At 57.1% G+C, this 12,737-nt stretch overlaps 1 protein-coding gene across 1 annotated transcript in view; it reads right to left on the bottom strand.

Moving 5' to 3' along the window:
• LOC147096936 (beta-1,4 N-acetylgalactosaminyltransferase 1-like) overlaps positions 1 to 12,737 on the bottom strand; it is a 223,934-nt gene that overhangs the window by 132,621 nt on the left and 78,576 nt on the right. The window lies entirely within an intron of this gene.

Genomic DNA, 12,737 nt, shown 5'->3' with positions numbered 1-12,737 from the left:
GAGAGGAACCAGTGAGTGTAGAACTGAACCCAGCCAGAGTCAGCACCTTCAGGGGAAGAGAGGGAGGGGAACCAGGGAGTGTAGAACTAAACCCAGCCGGAGTCAGCACCTTCAGGGGAGGAGAGGGAGGAACCAGTGAGTGTAGAGCTGAACCCAGCCGGAGTCAGCACCTTCAGGGGAGGAGAGGGACGCGGAGCCAGTGAGTGTAGAACTGAACACAGCCGGAGTCAGCACCTTCAGGGGAGGAGAGGGAGGGGAACCACTGAGTGTGGAACTGAACCCAGCCAGAGTCAGCACCTTCAGGGCAGGAGAGGGAGGAACCAGTGAGTGTAGAACTGAACCCAGCCGGAGTCAGCACCTTCAGGGGAGGAGAGGGAGAGGAACCAGTGAGTGTAGAACTGAACCCAGCCAGAGTCAGCACCTTCAGGGGAGGAGAGGGAGGGGCACCAGTGAGTGTAGAACTGAACCCAACCAGAGTCAGCACGTTCAGGGGAGGAGAGGGAGGGGAACCAGTGAGTGTAGAACTGAATCCAGACGGAGTCAGCACCTTCAGGGGAGGGGAACCAGTGAGTGTAGAACTGAACCCAGCCAGAGTCAGCACCTTCAGGGTAGGTGAACCAGTGAGTGTAGAACTGAACCCAGCCAGAGTCAGCACCTTCAGGGGAGGAGAGGGAGGGGAACCAGTGAGTGTAGAACTGAACCCAGCCGGAGTCAGCACCTTCAGGGGAAGAGAGGGAGAGGAACCAGTGAGTGTAGAACTGAACCCAGCCGGAGTCAGCACCTTCAGGGGAGGAGAGGGAGGGGAACCAGCGAGTGTAGAACTGAACCCAGCCGGAGTCAGCACCTTCAGGGGAGGAGAGGGAGGGGAACCAGTGAGTGTAGAACTGAACCCAGCCGGAGTCAGCACCTTCAGGGGAGGAGAGGGAGGGGAACCAGGGAGTGTAGAACTGAACCCAGCCAGAGTCAGCACCTTCAGGGGAAGAGAGGGAGGGGAACCAGGGAGTGTAGAACTAAACCCAGCCGGAGTCAGCCCCTTCAGGGGAGGAGAGGGAGGAACCAGTGAGTGTAGAACGAAACCCAACCAGAGTCAGCACCTTCAGGGGAGGAGAGGGACGCGGAACCAGTGAGTGTAGAACTGAACCCAGCCGGAGTCAGCACCTTCAGGGGAGGAGAGGGAGGGGAACCAGTGAGTGTAGAACTGAACCCAGCCAGAGTCAGCACCTTCAGGGGAGGAGAGGGAGGGGAACCAGTGAGTGTAGAACTGAACCCAGCCAGAGTCAGCACCTTCATGGGAGGAGAGGGAGGGGAACAAGTGCGTGTAGAACTGAATCCAGCCGGAGTCAGCACCTTCAGGGGAGGGGAACCAATGAGTGTAGAACTGAACCCAGCCAGAGTCAGCACCTTCAGGGGAGGAGAGGGAGGGGAACCAGTGAGTGTAGAACTGAACCCAGCCAGAGTCAGCACCTTCAGGGGAGGAGAGGGGAACCAGTGAGTGTAGAACTGAACCCAGCCGGAGTCAGCACCTTCAGGGGAGGAGAGGGAGGGGAACCAGTGAGTGCAGAACTGAACCCAGCCGGTGTCAGCACCTTCAGGGGAGGAGAGGGAGAGGAACCAGTGAGTGTAGAACTGAACCCAGCCAGAGTCAGCACCTTCAGGGGAAGAGAGGGAGGGGAACCAGGGAGTGTAGAACTAAACCCAGCTGGAGTCAGCACCTTCAGGGGAGGAGAGGGACGCGGAACCAGTGAGTGTAGAACTGAACCCAGCCGGAGTCAGCACCTTCAGGGGAGGAGAGGGAGGAACCAGTGAGTGTAGAACTGAACCCTGCCGGAGTCAGCACCTTCAGGGGAGGAGAGGGAGGGAGGGAAACCACTGAGTGTAGAACTGAACCCAGCCGGAGTCAGCACCTTCAGGGGTGGAGAGGGACGCGGAACCACTGAGTGTAGAACTGAACCCAGCCAGAGTCAGCACCTTCAGGGGAGGAGAGGGAGGGGAACCAGTGAGTGTAGAACTAAACCCAACCGGAGTCAGCACCTTCAGGGGAGGACAGGGAGGGAGGGAAACCAGTGAGTGTAGAACTGAACCCAGCCGGAGTCAGCACCTTCAGGGGAGGAGAGGGACGCGGAACCAGTGAGTGTAGAACTGAACCCAGCCGGAGTCAGCACCTTCAGGGGAGGAGAGGGAGGGGAACCAGTGAGTGTAGAACTGAACCCAGCCAGAGTCAGCACCTTCAGGGGAGGAGAGGAAGGGGAACCAGTGAGTGTGGAACTGAACCCAGCCAGAGTCAGCACCTTCAGGGCAGGAGAGGGAGGAACCAGTGAGTGTAGAACTGAACCCAGCCGGAGTCAGCACCTTCAGGGGAGGAGAGGGACGTGGAACCAGTGAGTGTAGAACTGAACCCAGCCAGAGTCAGCACCTTCAGGGCAGGAGAGGGAGGAACCAGTGAGTGTAGAACTGAACCCAGCCGGAGTCAGCACCTTCAGGGGAGGAGAGGGAGAGGAACCAGTGAGTGTAGAACTGAACTCAGCCAGAGTCAGCACCTTCAGGGGAGGAGAGGGAGGGGAACCAGTGAGTGTAGAACTGAACCCAACCAGAGTCAGCACCTTCAGGGGAGGAGAGGGAGGGAGGGAAACCAGTGAGTGTAGAACTGAACTCAGCCAGAGTCAGCACCTTCAGGGGAGGAGAGGGAGAGGAACCAGTGAGTGTAGAACTGAACTCAGCCAGAGTCAGCACCATCAGGGGAGGAGAGGGAGGAACCAGTGAGTGTAGAACTAAACCCAACCAGAGTCAGCACCTTCAGGGGAGGAGAGGGACGCGGAACCAGTGAGTGTAGAACTGAACCCAGCCGGAGTCAGCACCTTCAGGGGAGGAGAGGGAGGGGAACCAGTGAGTGTGGAATGGAACCCAGCCAGAGTCAGCACCTTCAGGGGAGGAGAGGGAGGGGAACCAGTGAGTGTGGAACTGAACCCAGCCAGAGTCAGCACCTTCATGGGAGGAGAGGGAGGGGAACAAGTGCGTGTAGAACTGAATCCAGCCGGAGTCAGCACCTTCAGGGGAGGAGAGGGAGCGGAACCAGTGAGTGTAGAACTGAACCCAGCCAGAGTCAGCACCTTCAGGGGAGGAGAGGGGAACCAGTGAGTGTAGAACGGAATCCAGCCGGAGTCAGCACCTTCAGGGGAGGAGAGGGAGGGGAACCAGTGAGTGTAGAACTGAACCCAGCCGGAGTCAGCACCTTCAGGGGAGGAGAGTGAGGGGAACCAGTGAGTGTAGAACTGAACCCAGCCGGAGTCAGCACCTTCAGGGGAGGAGAGGGAGGGGAACCAGTGAGTGAAGAACTGAACCCAGCCGGAGTCAGCACCTTCAGGGGAGGAGAGTGAGGGGAACCAGTGAGTGTAGAACTGAACCCAGCCGGAGTCAGCACCTTCAGGGGAAGAGAGGGAGGGGAACCAGTGAGTGTATAACTGAACCCAGCCGGAGTCAGCACCTTCAGGGGAGGAGAGGGAGGGGAACCAGTGAGTGTAGAACTGAACCCAGCCGGAGTCAGCACCTTCAGGGGAGGAGAGTGAGGGGAACCAGTGAGTGTAGAACTGAACCCAGCCGGAGTCAGCACCTTCAGGGGAAGAGAGGGAGGGGAACCAGTGAGTGTAGAACTGAACCCAGCCGGAGTCAGCACCTTCAGGGGAGGAGAGGGACGCAGAACCAGTGAGAGTAGAACTGAACCCAGCCGGAGTCATCACCTTCAGGGGAAGAGAGAGAGCGGAACCACTGAGTGTGGTACTGAACCCAGCCAGAGTCAGCACCTTCAGGGCAGGAGAGGGAGGAACCAGTGAGTGTAGAACTGAACCCAGCCGGAGTCAGCACCTTCAGGGGAGGAGAGGGACGCGGAACCAGTGAGTGTAGAACTGAACGCAGCCACAGTCAGCACCTTCAGGGGAGGAGAGGGAGGAACCAGTGAGTGTAGAACTGAACCCAGCCGGAGTCAGCACCTTCAGGGGAGGAGAGGGAGGGGAACCACTGAGTGTGGAACTGAACCCAGCCAGAGTCAGCACCTTCAGGGCAGGAGAGGGAGGAACCAGTGAGTGTAGAACTGAACCCAGCCGGAGTCAGCACCTTCAGGGGAGGAGAGGGAGAGGAACCAGGGAGTGTAGAACTGAACCCAGCCAGAGTCAGCACCTTCAGGGGAAGAGAGGGAGGGGAACCAGGGAGTGTAGAACTAAACCCAGCCGGAGTCAGCACCTTCAGGGGAGGAGAGGGAGGAACCAGTGAGTGTAGAACTAAACCCAACCAGAGTCAGCACCTTCAGGGGAGGAGAGGGACGCGGAACCAGTGAGTGTAGAACTGAACCCAGCCGGAGTCAGCACCTTCAGGGGAGGAGAGGGAGGGGAACCAGTGAGTGTAGAACTGAACCCAGCCAGAGTCAGCACCTTCAGGGGAGGAGAGGGAGGGGAACCAGTGAGTGTAGAACTGAACCCAGCCAGAGTCAGCACCTTCATGGGAGGAGAGGGAGGGGAACAAGTGCGTGTAGAACTGAATCCAGCCGGAGTCAGCACCTTCAGGGGAGGAGAGGGAGCGGAACCAGTGAGTGTGGAACTGAACCCAGCCGGAGTCAGCACCTTCAGGGGAGGAGAGAGAGCGGAACCAGTGAGTGTAGAACTGAACCCAGCCAGAGTCAGCACCTTCAGGGGAGGAGAGGGAGGGGAACCAGTGAGTGCAGAACTGAACCCAACCAGAGTCAGCACCTTCAGGGGAGGAGAGGGGAACCAGTGAGTGTAGAACTGAACCCAGCCGGAGTCAGCACCTTCAGGGGAGGAGAGGGTGAGGAACCAGTGAGTGTAGAACTGAACCCAGCCAGAGTCAGCACCTTCAGGGGAAGAGAGGGAGGGGAACCAGGGAGTGTAGAACTAAACCCAGCCAGAGTCAGCACCTTCAGGGGAGGAGAGGGACGCGGAGCCAGTGAGTGTAGAACTGAACCCAGCCGGAGTCAGCACCTTCAGGGGAGGAGAGGGACGCGGAACCAGTGAGTGTAGAACTGAACCCAGCCAGAGTCAGCACCTTCAGGGCAGGAGAGGGAGAGGAACCAGTGAGTGTAGAACTGAACCCAGCCAGAGTCAGCACCTTCAGGGGAGGAGAGGGAGGGGAACCAGTGAGTGTAGAACTGAACCCAACCAGAGTCAGCACGTTCAGGGGAGGAGAGGGAGGGGAACCAGTGAGTGTAGAACTGAACCCAGCCAGAGTCAGCACCTTCATGGGAGGAGAGGGAGGGGAACAAGAGCGTGTAGAACTGAATCCAGCCGGAGTCAGCACCTTCAGGGGAGGAGAGGGAGCGGAACCAGTGAGTGTGGAACTGAATCCAGCCAGAGTCAGCACCTTCAGGGGAGGGGAACCAGTGAGTGCAGAACTGAACCCAGCCAGAGTCAGCACCTTCAGGGTAGGTGAACCAGTGAGTGTAGAACTGAACCCAGCCAGAGTCAGCACCTTCAGGGCAGGAGAGGGAGGAACCAGTGAGTGTAGAACTGAACCCAGCCGGAGTCAGCACCTTCAGGGGAGGAGAGGGAGAGGAACCAGTGAGTGTAGAACTGAACCCAGCCAGAGTCAGCACCTTCAGGGGAGGAGAGGGAGGGGCACCAGTGAGTGTCGAACTGAACCCAACCAGAGTCAGCACGTTCAGGGGAGGAGAGGGAGGGGAACCAGTGAGTGTGGAACTGAATCCAGCCGGAGTCAGCACCTTCAGGGGAGGGGAACCAGTGAGTGTAGAACTGAACCCAGCCAGAGTCAGCACCTTCAGGGGAGGAGAGGGAGGGGCACCAGTGAGTGTAGAACTGAACCCAACCAGAGTCAGCACGTTCAGGGGAGGAGAGGGAGGGGAACCAGTGAGTGTAGAACTGAATCCAGCCGGAGTCAGCACCTTCAGGGGAGGGGAACCAGTGAGTGCAGAACTGAACCCAGCCAGAGTCAGCACCTTCAGGGTAGGTGAACCAGTGAGTGTAGAACTGAACCCAGCCAGAGTCAGCACCTTCAGGGGAGGAGAGGGAGGGGAACCAGTGAGTGTAGAACTGAACCCAGCCGGAGTCAGCACCTTCAGGGGAAGAGAGGGAGAGGAACCAGTGAGTGTAGAACTGAACCCAGCCGGAGTCAGCACCTTCAGGGGAGGAGAGGGAGGGGAACCAGTGAGTGTAGAACTGAACCCAGCCGGAGTCAGCACCTTCAGGGGAGGAGAGGGAGGGGAACCAGGGAGTGTAGAACTGAACCCAGCCAGAGTCAGCACCTTCAGGGGAAGAGAGGGAGGGGAACCAGGGAGTGTAGAACTAAACCCAGCCGGAGTCAGCACCTTCAGGGGAGGAGAGGGAGGAACCAGTGAGTGTAGAACTAAACCCAACCAGAGTCAGCACCTTCAGGGGAGGAGAGGGACGCGGAACCAGTGAGTGTAGAACTGAACCCAGCCGGAGTCAGCACCTTCAGGGGAGGAGAGGGAGGGGAACCAGTGAGTGTAGAACTGAACCCAGCCGGAGTCAGCACCTTCAGGGGAAGAGAGGGAGGGGAACCAGTGAGTGTAGAACTGAACCCAGCCGGAGTCAGCACCTTCAGGGGAGGAGAGGGAGAGGAACCAGTGAGTGTAGAACTGAACCCAGCCAGAGTCAGCACCTTCAGGGGAAGAGAGGGAGGGGAACCAGGGAGTGTAGAACTAAACCCAGCCGGAGTCAGCACCTTCAGGGGAGGAGAGGGACGCGGAACCAGTGAGTGTAGAACTGAACCCAGCCGGAGTCAGCACCTTCAGGGGAGGAGAGGGAGGAACCAGTGAGTGTAGAACTGAACCCTGCCGGAGTCAGCACCTTCAGGGGAGGAGAGGGAGGGGAACCAGTGAGTGTAGAACTAAACCCAACCGGAGTCAGCACCTTCAGGGGAGGAGAGGGAGGGAGGGAAACCAGTGAGTGTAGAACTGAACCCAGCCAGAGTCAGCACCTTCAGGGGAGGAGAGGGACGCGGAACCAGTGAGTGTAGAACTGAACCCAGCCAGAGTCAGCACCTTCAGGGGAAGAGAGAGAAGGGAACCAGTGTGTGTAGAACTGAACCCAGCCAGAGTCAGCACCTTCAGGGGAGGAGAGGGAGGGGAACCAGTGAGTGTAGAACTGAACCCAACCAGAGTCATCACCTTCAGGGGAGGAGAGGGAGGGGAACCAGTGAGTGTAGAACTGAACCCAGCCAGAGTCAGCACCTTCATGGGAGGAGAGGGAGGGGAACAAGTGCGTGTCGAACTGAATCCAGCCGGAGTCAGCACCTTCAGGGGAGGAGAGGGAGTGGAACCAGTGAGTGTGGAACTGAATCCAGCCGGAGTCAGCACCTTCAGGGGAGGGGAACCAGTGAGTGTAGAACTGAACCCAGCCAGAGTCAGCACCTTCAGGGTCGGTGAACCAGTGAGTGTAGAACTGAACCCAGCCAGAGTCAGCACCTTCAGGGGAGGAGAGGGAGGGGAACCAGTGAGTGTAGAACTGAACCCAGCCGGAGTCAGCACCTTCAGGGGAAGAGAGGGAGAGGAACCAGTGAGTGTAGAACTGAACCCAGCCGGAGTCAGCACCTTCAGGGAAGGAGAGGGAGGAACCAGTGAGTGTAGAACTAAACCCAACCAGAGTCAGCACCTTCAGGGGAGGAGAGGGCCGCGGAACCAGTGAGTGTAGAACTGAACCCAGCCGGAGTCAGCACCTTCAGGGGAGGAGAGGGAGGGGAACCAGTGAGTGTAGAATGGAACCCAGCCAGAGTCAGCACCTTCAGGGGAGGAGAGGGAGGGGAACCAGTGAGTGTAGAACTGAACCCAGCCAGAGTCAGCACCTTCATGGGAGGAGAGGGAGGGGAACAAGTGCGTGTAGAACTGAATCCAGCCGGAGTCAGCACCTTCAGGGGAGGAGAGGGAGCGGAACCAGTGAGTGTAGAACTGAACCCAGCCAGAGTCAGCACCTTCAGGGGAGGAGAGGGGAACCAGTGAGTGTAGAACTGAATCCAGCCGGAGTCAGCACCTTCAGGGGAGGAGAGGGAGGGGAACCAGTGAGTGTAGAACTGAACCCAGCCGGAGTCAGCACCTTCAGGGGAGGAGAGTGAGGGGAACCAGTGAGTGTAGAACTGAACCCAGCCGGAGTCAGCACCTTCAGGGGAGGAGAGGGAGGGGAACCAGTGAGTGAAGAACTGAACCCAGCCAGAGTCAGCACCTTCAGGGGAGGAGAGTGAGGGGAACCAGTGAGTGTAGAACTGAACCCAGCCGGAGTCAGCACCTTCAGGGGAAGAGAGGGAAGGGAACCAGTGAGTGTAGAACTGAACCCAGCCGGAGTCAGCACCTTCAGGGGAGGAGAGGGAGGGAGGGAAACCAGTAAGTGTAGAACTGAACCCAGCCGGAGTCAGCACCTTCAGGGGAGGAGAAGGACGCAGAACCAGTGAGTGTAGAACTGAACCCAGCCGGAGTCATCACCTTCAGGGGAAGAGAGAGAGCGGAACCATTGAGTGTAGAACTGAACACAGCCAGAGACAGCACCTTCAGGGGAGGAGAGGGAGGAACCAGTGAGTGTAGAACTGAACCCAGCCGGAGTCAGCACCTTCAGGGGAGGAGAGGGAGGGGAACCAGTGTGTGTAGGTTCCTGAAGGAGGTGGCCCTAGAGATAGCGGATGCACTAAGGATGATTTTTCAGAATTCATTAGACTCGGGAACAGTGCCGATGGATTGGAGGGTAGCTAACGTTACCCCACTATTCAAAAAGGGGGGTAGGGAAAAAGCAGGTAATTACAGACCTGTAAGCCTTACATCAGTTGTGGGCAAAATGCTGGAGTCCATCATTAAGGATGAAATAGCGGAGCACTTAGCAAATGGGGACAGGATAGGACAGAGTCAACATGGATTTACAAAGGGTAAATCGTGCTTGACTAATCTATTGGAATTTTTTGAGGGAGTAACTGGTAGAATAGATGGGGGAGAGCCAGTAGATGTGGTGTACCTGGACTTCCAAAAGGCCTTCGATAAGGTCCCACATAAAAGATTAGCATGGAAAATTGAGGCTCATGGGATAAAGGGGAAAGTTTTGGCGTGGATAGGGAACTGGCTGTCAGATAGAAAACAGAGAGTTGGAATAAACGGCTCATTTTCTGAATGGCAGGCAGTAACAAGTGGGGTACCACAGGGATCTGTCCTGGGCCCCCAGCTGTTCACAATTTACATTAATGACCTGGATCAGGGAGTCGGATGCAGCATTTCCAAATTTGCAGACGACACTAAACTAGGAGGGGGGGTGGGCTCAGAGGAAGAGACCAGGAAGCTCCAGAGCGATTTGGACAGACTGGGCGATTGGGCGGATAAATGGCAGATGCACTATAATGTGGACAAGTGCGAAGTTATCCACCTTGGGTGCAGGAACGGGAGGGCAAATTATTATTTAAATGGCAATAGATTGGGAGAGGGGGAAGTACAGAGAGACCTGGGTGTTCTTGTACACCAGTCACTGAAGGCGAGCATGCAGGTGCAACAGGCGGTCAAGAAGGCAAACGGTATGCTGGCCTTCATAGCAAAAGGGTTAGAATACAGGAACAGGGATACCTTGCTGCAGCTGTACAGGGCACTGGTGAGACCACACCTCGAGTACTGTGTACAGTTTTGGTCGCCTCATCTGAGGAAGGATGTTCTTGCCATGGAGGGGGTGCAGCGGCGATTCACCAGGCTGATACCAGGAATGGCGGGAATGACCTATGAGGAGAGACTATGTAGTTTAGGGATGTACACACTGGAGTTTAGAAGATTGAGAGGGGACCTCATAGAAGTGTATAAAATTCTGACAGGTCTAGACAGACTGGATGCAGAAGGAATGTTTCCCTTGGCGGGTGAGAACAGAACTAGAGGACATAATTTAAGGATAAGGGCTAAACCATTTAGGACAGAGATGAGGGGGAATTTCTTCACTCAGAGAGTGGTGAACCTGTGGAACTCATTGCCACAGAGGGCAGTGTACGCCAGCTCATTAAATATATTTAAGAGGGAATTAGATATATTTCTACGGGCAAAAGGGGTTAAGGGTTACGGAGAGAAGGCGGGGACGGGATACTGAATTAAAGGATCAGCCATGATCTCATCGAATGGCGGAGCAGGCACGAAGGGCCGAATGGCCTACTCCTGCTCCTATCTTCTATGTATCTATGTATGTATCTATGTATCTATGTAGAACTGAACCCAGCCAGAGTCAGCACCTTCAGGGGAGGAGAGGGACGCGGAACCAGTGAGTGTAGAACTGAACTCAGCCGGAGTCAGCACCTTCAGGGGAGGAGAGGGAGGGGAACCACTGAGTGTAGAACTGAACCCAGCCAGAGTCAGCACCTTCAGGGGAGGAGAGGGAGGAACCAGTGAGTGTAGAACTGAACCCAGCCGGAGTCAGCACCTTCAGGGGAGGAGAGGGAGGGGAACCAGTGTGTGTAGAACTGAACCCAGCCAGAGTCAGCATCTTCAGGGGAGGAGAGGGACGCGGAACCAGTGAGTGTAGAACTGAACCCAGCCGGAGTCAGCACCTTCAGGGGAGGAGAGGGAGGGGAACCACTGAGTGTGGAACTGAACCCAGCCAGAGTCAGCACCTTCAGGGCAGGAGAGGGAGGAACCAGTGAGTGTAGAACTGAACCCAGCCGGAGTCAGCACCTTCAGGGGAGGAGAGGGAGAGGAACCAGGGAGTGTAAAACTGAACCCAGCCAGAGTCAGCACCTTCAGGGGAAGAGAGGGAGGGGAACCAGGGAGTGTAGAACTAAACCCAGCCGGAGTCAGCACCTTCAGGGGAGGAGAGGGAGGAACCAGTGAGTGTCGAACTAAACCCAACCAGAGTCAGCACCTTCAGGGGAGGAGAGGGACGCGGAACCAGTGAGTGTAGAACTGAACCCAGCCGGAGTCAGCACCTTCAGGGGAGGAGAGGGAGGGGAACCAGTGAGTGTAGAACTGAACCCAGCCAGAGTCAGCACCTTCATGGGAGGAGAGGGAGGGGAACAAGTGCGTGTAGAACTGAATCCAGCCGGAGTCAGCACCTTCAGGGGAGGAGAGGGAGCGGAACCAGTGAGTGTGGAACTGAACCCAGCCGGAGTCAGCACATTCAGGGGAGGAGAGAGAGCGGAACCAGTGAGTGTAGAACTGAACCCAGCCAGAGTCAGCACCTTCAGGGGAGGAGAGGGAGGGGAACCAGTGAGTGTGGAACTGAACCCAACCAGAGTCAGCACCTTCAGGGGAGGAGAGGGGAACCAGTGAGTGTAGAACTGAACCCAGCCGGAGTCAGCACCTTCAGGGGAGGAGAGGGAGAGGAACCAGTGAGTGTAGAACTGAACCCAGCCAGAGTCAGCACCTTCAGGGGAAGAGAGGGAGGGGAACCAGGGAGTGTAGAACTAAACCCAGCCGGAGTCAGCACCTTCAGGGGAGGAGAGGGAGGGAGGGAAACCAGTGAGTGTAGAACTGAACCCAGCCGGAGTCAGCACCTTCAGGGGAGGAGAGGGACGCGGAGCCAGTGAGTGCAGAACTGAACCCAGCCGGAGTCAGCACCTTCAGGGGAGGAGAGGGAGGGGAACCACTGAGTGTGGAACTGAACCCAGCCAGAGTCAGCACCTTCAGGGCAGGAGAGGGAGGAACCAGTGAGTGTAGAACTGAACCCAGCCGGAGTCAGCACCTTCAGGGGAGGAGAGGGAGAGGAACCAGTGAGTGTAGAACTGAACCCAGCCAGAGTCAGCACCTTCAGGGGAGGAGAGGGAGTGGAACCAGTGAGTGTAGAACTGAACCCAACCAGAGTCAGCACGTTCAGGGGAGGAGAGGGAGGGGAATCAGTGAGTGTAGAACTGAACCCAGCCAGAGTCAGCACCTTTATGGGAGGAGAGGGAGGGGAACCAGTGAGTGTAGAACTGAATCCAGCCGGAGTCAGCACCTTCAGGGGAGGAGAGGGAGCGGAACCAGTGAGTGTGGAACTGAATCCAGCCAGAGTCAGCACCTTCAGGGGAGGGGAACCAGTGAGTGTGGAACTGAACCCAGCCAGATTCAGCACCTTCAGGGGAGGAGAGGGAGGGGAACCAGTGAGCGTAGAACTGAACCCAGCCGGAGTCAGCACCTTCAGGGGAAGAGAGGGAGAGGAACCAGTGAGTGTAGAACTGAACCCAGCCGGAGTCAGCACCTTCAGGGGAGGAGAGGGAGGGGAACCAGTGAGTGTAGAACTGAACCCAGCCGGAGTCAGCACCTTCAGGGGAGGAGAGGGAGGGGAACCACTGAGTGTAGAACTGAACCCAGCCGGAGTCAGCACCTTCAGGGGAGGAGAGGGAGGGGAACCAGGGAGTGTAGAACTGAACCCAGCCAGAGTCAGCACATTCAGGGGAAGAGAGGGAGGGGAACCAGGGAGTGTAGAACTAAACCCAGCCGGAGTCAGCACCTTCAGGGGAGGAGAGGGAGGAACCAGTGAGTGTAGAACTAAACCCAACCAGAGTCAGCACCTTCAGGGGAGGAGAGGGACGCGGAACCAGTGAGTGTAGAACTGAACCCAGCCGGAGTCAGCACCTTCAGGGGAGGAGAGGGAGGGGAACCAGTGAGTGTAGAACTGAACCCAGCCAGAGTCAGCACCTTCAGGGGAGGAGAGGGAGGGGAACCAGTGAGTGTAAAACTGAACCCAGCCAGAGTCAGCACCTTCATGGGAGGAGAGGGAGGGGAACAAGTGAGTGTAGAACTGAACCCAGCCAGAGTCAGCACCTTCAGGGGAGGAGAGGGA

The sequence above is a fragment of the Somniosus microcephalus genome, chromosome 33 (genome assembly GCF_052327205.1).
Source record: "Somniosus microcephalus isolate GS21.2 chromosome 33, FLI_Smic_1.0, whole genome shotgun sequence".
NCBI lineage: Eukaryota > Metazoa > Chordata > Chondrichthyes > Squaliformes > Somniosidae > Somniosus > Somniosus microcephalus.
Note: the sequence above shows the minus strand (reverse complement) of the source record. Positions and strands in the feature narration are given on the sequence as shown.